Source organism: Lactuca virosa, chromosome 5 (genome assembly GCF_052849685.1).
Source record: "Lactuca virosa cultivar CGN04683 chromosome 5, Lactuca_virosa_CGN04683_v6, whole genome shotgun sequence".
Taxonomy (NCBI): domain Eukaryota; kingdom Viridiplantae; phylum Streptophyta; class Magnoliopsida; order Asterales; family Asteraceae; genus Lactuca; species Lactuca virosa.
This window is the reverse complement of record NC_136430.1, coordinates 307695792-307702543: the sequence shown is the minus strand read 5'-3', so window position 1 is coordinate 307702543 and position 6752 is coordinate 307695792.

Sequence of the window (6752 nt, the reverse complement as noted above, 5' to 3'; positions counted from 1 at the left end):
GACTTTGACCAGAAGGTTGACTTTGTCTTGGACTTTGACCAGAGTTGACCCTTAGAGGGGTTATGAGTATGAAAGAGTAATTAAGGAGATTTTATGTGTATGAGTTTGAGGAGAGTTGATTCCAGAGCCGAGGACAGTTCAACTACTTCACGACATTGATGTGAGTTACCTTCCAGTAGGAGTGGGTCGAAGGCACCAATGCCGGCCCACTAGTATTGATTATAGATGAGATGATTGCCTTTGTGATAATTATCTGGTATGCCACTATCTGTTATGCTTTATGTGCTAATATGTTATGTTATTATGTGGTAATGGTAGGGGCGAAATAGTCCCCGATTACCGGTTGAAAGAGACCGAAGGGGAGACCAGCACCCAGATATGCTAGACAGTTACCGGTTGAAAGAGACCGAAGGGGAGGCCAGCACCCAGATATGTTAGACAGTTACCGGTTGAAAGAGACCGAAGGGGAGGCGAGCACCCAAATATGCTAGGCGTTATGTGTTTATATGGTATTTGGTATGATGGGGGAACTCACTAAGCTTTGTGCTTACGGTTTTCAGTTTTTGTTTCAGGTCCTTCTTCTTCGAAGGGAAAGGAGCCGACACAGAGCAGCGCTTCACACACACACACACACGATTTTCCGTATATGAGATTCTTGGGATCTGTACTCTGACATTGTTACTATCTTATGACATGCTTTTGAGACATATGATCTATGGTTTTTATGAAATGAGATAACTTGATGATGTTTTCTATAATTTGTTTTATGAATCGTTAAATCAAAAATGAAATTTTTTGGTCTTGAATTTTGGGAGGTTACAGATTTTGACAAAGAAACGGGTGCGACGTGTGTAATCAGTCGAACTCAAGTAAGTGATTCCCAGAATACCAATACATGTGTATTATGTTTAGTATGCTATTTTATGAATCGCATGCTAGAGTATGGCTAAGGACACCTTCAGGAATCATGATACTCTAACCCTTACTGGACACGTATTGGGGGAGTAATCCTCGAATCAGTACTGTCTATGTGATGTAGGCGATGATCCTTAGGAAAAGTCCTTAAGAACAAACATATAAGGAAATGCAATGTAAGGCGATGAGAGGTAAATACGATGTAGGAGATGACCCTTAGGGTAACTCTTTAGGGAAGAATAAATAAAGATAACGGGGATGGGTAATCGGGTTAATTGTTTGACATGAAGTATGTGAAGAAACAAATTAATTATATTATTGTGGGTTGAAAACCCTATGTACTCACCAGGTTTTCCACCTAGCCCACTCAGTTTATTTGTATCACGGGTATCGATGCGAAGATACATTACACTGAGAGATCAAAAGAGATGTAATTCATTAGTGTAAATGAATGTAATGTCTGTTTATGCTTATGTTTATGTATTGACAATGACATCCCAATGTTTTAATATAAATAAAATACATTTCTTCGGAAATGCTTTGATAATATATTTATCATATTTTTGGGAACAAATTCTGCAATAATATTCTTCAAAAAGGATACTCTGATTATCAAATAAGCATAAATAAATTTTTTAAAATGACCGTGAATTTAGTGATGTAATAGAAACTAAGGTAAAATGGCTAGAAAATGGGTGTTACAATGCTACGTGATGCAATGATGGATTTGTTTTCGACCTAGTTATTACGAAAGATGACAATGTCATTTTCCGTTTACATCATAAATAATAGTTTAGTCATGATGTGTAACAAATGGCTAGAACCATGCAAATTTGTGAAAAGAGTAAAAAAAAACTTAAATAAAATAAAATTTTAGGGTTTTTTGCATAAACTTACCAAAATAATTGGAATTTTCTGGAAGTAATAATGTAAAAAATGGTTGATTTGAAATTTTTATCCTAATTTTTTTTGTTAACAAAATAAAAATTAATGATTATTTTCATAAACCGAAGCAAAATATTATGAGTTTTCAAAAGATTTCTTTAAAATTTATAAGGTAAAACCAGTTACAAAATTAAAAAATTAAAAAATTAAACCAATAAAAAAAATAGCAATGTTAAGAGTTTGTCGAGCATTGTCCCAAAAATATAAGTTTTCTAAATGTGCAATGCCTGGAAAACCATGTAATGTAATGCTGGTAGGTGTCATATCACTTTCACCATACTTTTTAAGTGTCACGTTTTTTTTACCACATTCCACGAAATTGGTGAATGTCATACCACACATTACCCATCACAGTACACATTTTTATGCATGACATACAACATGTAAAAGAATGCATTTTTTTTCCGGTACGGCAAATCCATACCACACACCACTTTTACCGTATTTTTTTTGCCCATCGATGCGATGTTTACCACATACCCCAATATATCGCGGTATGCGGTAAGAGGTGCACATAGCCCAAATATTAAATCTAACTTTTAAAAGTTACCATATGTTGAAATGTATGGCCCCTCTAGTTTGGAACCATTTACCATTTTCACCATTCTCCGCTAAAAATGTACTTTTATTCCCAAACACCGTACTAAGTACACACTTTGACCTTAGACCAAGTCAAAACGACTTTTGTTATTTCTCCTCTAAAGGATATTTAAATTTTAAGTTTTAACATTTCCAAATATCATTTCATCAATTTGTAGTGTTAGGATTAAATATGACGGATTAATATTATTAAATTAAAGATACAACATGTGGTAGTCGTTTTCATTTAATTAATGGTTATAATATATGGTTGGTAATTGGTATGCTCATCATCATTATTCTAAGTTGGTCTATTTTCTATATTACTATTAGGAGTACCTTTTTTTCGTCGGTAGGTATTGACTATTTATCAAGGTGTTTCTTACAAAGAAAGAGCTTGGGTTTGCACTTCAAAGTCTTTATTGACATGCATAAATGTGAACTGTCAAAATTTTGCAATTTGAACCCTAAAAAAAGCTAACCTAAACATGACATTACTGAAAATTGTAAACATGTTATTCTAGAATTTGAAATTATAGAGGTGGGTGCCCTGCATTTCAAGAAAAGTGTCAAAAATTTTGGTCTTAGTTTTGTATCATAGTTATTGGCATCGAGCAAAGATTATATGTAGAGTAGGGATGCAAATGGGGGCGGATATTGGCGGATACTACAAGCTCCATCCCCGAACCCGACCTCCATACCCTAAACCCATCCCCGCCTCCGATCCGCCTAATCCCCGACGGGTTCGGGTGCAAAAATCCCCGTCGGGTACGGGGGACCCATCGGGTACCCATTCTCTATTAAAAAACAAGAAACAACTCTTAACAAGCATTTTCCAAAAATATTTAAACTATAGGAAGTATTAATATCCACAAAAGGCAAAGGCCAATAGAAAACTTAAAATCAACTTTAAGGCTTTTTTAATTTATAATGAGCTCCATCTCGTCCATGTGGTTAAAATGTGGGACTTAGATACAAGGCAACCTCATTGCAAGTTCTATTCCCTCTATATACATGTTTCCATTCCTTCCACTTATTTACTCATCCAATGTGGGACTAGTATTAATACCTTTTAAGTTTAACTCAAAAGATTATTGAATGAAAGATGAGGCTGCAATATACACGTAAAACAAAAAACTTTTGTATTCTTTGACAAAACTTTTAAAACGTAGACAAAAACACTTCATAAGAAAAATTCTTACAATTTATTATAAGATTCAAATTCTAACTTTATATATTTTTTTAAAAACACTTCATAAGAAAATATCTACAATACAGAAAAATGTCTTCACTTTTCAAGTGGATATAAAAAAGTTTTTTTTTACAGACGATCTAATTTAGTATTGCGATTAATAGTTTTTTATTGAGTTATATGTGTCATGTCGACTATTAAAACTTTCACCAACATTAATGAAAATATAATTTTTTCATAAATAGTTTCCAATAACTTTCACAAAAAACACATAATATATTCAAATCAAATGTTAGCGGAAAAAAAAAATCGTTCAGGAAAGTAACAAAGGAGGGACTAAAGTCATCCCATATTGGCCGTACACAAAAACAAGAAGATAAGCCATCTTCATAAAAAGAATTCTAAGGCTTTACATTTTATTTTATATATATATATATATATATATATATATATATATATATATATATATATATATATATTCGGGTATTAGATGGACGGATAATGCCATACCCGTACTCGCCCCGTCCCCGCTGCGGGTATGAAAGTTAACACCCGTCCCTGCTCCGTTACCCGTCAAGACGGGTAAAACCCGCCCCGTTAGGGTCGGGTACCCACGGGTACCCGAATCTGCGGGTCAAATTTGCATCTCTAATGTAGAGTAATCACTTACTTATACAACCAATGTACATATTTTTATCCACATGTGTAACATAATGTATACATGCATGTTTTTAATTTGTTACTAAACATCTACTAAATTATGCATACGTAAATTGGTTGAAATTTATATCCACATGTGCAACATAATGTATACGACTGCATGTTTTAGCTTACTACTAAAAATCTACTAAATTGCACATATAATTGATACAAATTTGCTAACAAATATAGAATATTATTGTATAAATTGATATCGTTGAGTTAGAAGTCCTTTAGCATAAATCATTGTATCAATGTATGAGATTTAAAAAAAAAATATGAATAATTAATATTTTAAACAAGATACTATTCAATGAAAATAAAACAAAGCATCTTACAAACACAAATTAATAAAAGACAAAACTTCAAAAATGGTCCCTGTGGTTTTCGAAAATATCAAGTTTAGTCCCTAAGTTCAAAAAACCTCACAGATGGTCCCTGTGGTTTCAAAACTTTTAATGTTTAGTCATTCCGCCTAACTCCGTCAGCTTTCTGCCGTTAAGTGAGGGGTATTTTCGTCATTTCAATATCCGGGGACCATTTATGAGGTTTTCTCTTATTATCTTAATTTTTTTATTAAAAAAAGAAAAAGAAAAAATGAAAGAAATTTGATCTCTCTCTCTCTCTCTCTCTCCCCATTGCTTTGAGACTTGTACAGTACGTATTCTTATAACTTCATCTTCCCCAAAAAGCCAAAGCAACTTTGACCTTGAATAATCATCGTATCCATCAGATTGGGCAAGGAACAGACGAACGAAAAGGCACATCGATGGGAGGTCCGGTGCGGCTGGGAAATCACGAGGAGGGAAAAGGGTGTCCGTCGAGACCGATAACCCCTTGTTGGTTTACGCCTCTTCTTCATTGATCGGGAAATGGAAGAAGGAACACGAATGGAAGCAGTCAAAATGGTGGTCTGATGGTTAAATAGATCGCAAGAAAGGAGTCGATCTCCGGCAAACTCCCCTTGGCTCTTCTCTCGTCGTCGGCGATCACAAATCGAGGGGAATAGGAAACACTGGATCGAATGGAGAAAGAAGAATGGAAGCATAGGTGGTTCGGTGGGGGGTTTGGACAATTGCCAAAATGAAGGAAGAAAACGAAGGCAACTTATGATGTTGGGTGACTGTTACAGCAAGGGGGTTGCTCCGGTGGCCTCCTTGGTCGTTCCTTCTCTGTTCCATTGGAAAAATACGAGGGAGGAAGGGAAGGAAACAGCGAAGTAGCAGCGGAGGGAAGCAACAATCCTCAGGGGTGTTTGGTTGTTTCCGATCAACAGGAAGAGGGGTGGAGGAGGGCTGTCCCCATTTCGTCTTCTGGCTGCTCCGGTGACTAAAACGGAGAACCCGTTTCTTGATTTTGTGAATGATTTCATTGGGGTTGCTAATCGATTTCATGTCTGTTACTCAGGCTCAATTTCTTGGTGAACTTTTAGGGAGGAAGAGAAGGATGGGATGGGGATCGGAGTGTTTACCAGAGAAAGCGGTGGTAGAATTTGGTGGTGACAAACGGTGAGGAATGATGCGATGGTGGGGGCAACGAAGAATGATTTGATTCACGAGAGAGAGAGAGAGAGAGAGAGGGTGTTTAATATTAAATAATTATATTTATTATTATTTTTTTTAAATTAAGGCAAAACTTCATAAATGGTCCCTATGGTTGTGAAATGACAGAAATGCCCTTCACTTAACGGCTAAATGTTAACGGAGTTAGCGAAAATGATCATTTGTTAAAAGTTTTGAAACCACAGGGACCATCTGTGAGGTTTTTTGAACTTAGGGACTAAACTTGATATTTTCGGAAACCATAGGGACCATTTTTGAAGTTTGATCTTAATAAAATAACTTCATGTAACATTATAATAAAGGTCAAATATAAAATATAAAATAATAATATGGGAGATTCTCAATAAAGTAAATATTACACTTTTATGTGATGAATGAAAGATCTTAAATGTTTTGATGATTTCTAATTGTTGTCCTTTCTTGTTGTTTGAGTGTTTGTAAAAGAAGGTAACTTTCTCTTTGGTTGAGTGTTTGTAAAAGAAGGTACCGTACATCAAAATAACGACCTTAATTATTTTTTGTAAAAATAAACAACTAGAGTACTATACCAGTTAGGAATTTTTTTTTTTTTAATTACCAAAAAAAACAATATATTTTTTTAAAATACGGGTTAACCATCAATTTTTAATAAGTTTCGGAAAATCCATCATTTTTTGGTAAAATGTTTCGCCGTGACCACTATTACCTATAAAAGTCGGTTTTAATTACGAAAAAGTCACTATATTTTCCTAAAAGTTTAGTTTAACCACCAATTTATGGGTGATTTTTTTTAACACAAAATGAAAATTAGTGTTTTTTTAGCACAAATACAGGTCATGGTGGTTGCAATAAAATTTTTATCTAAAAATGAATGGTTTTTT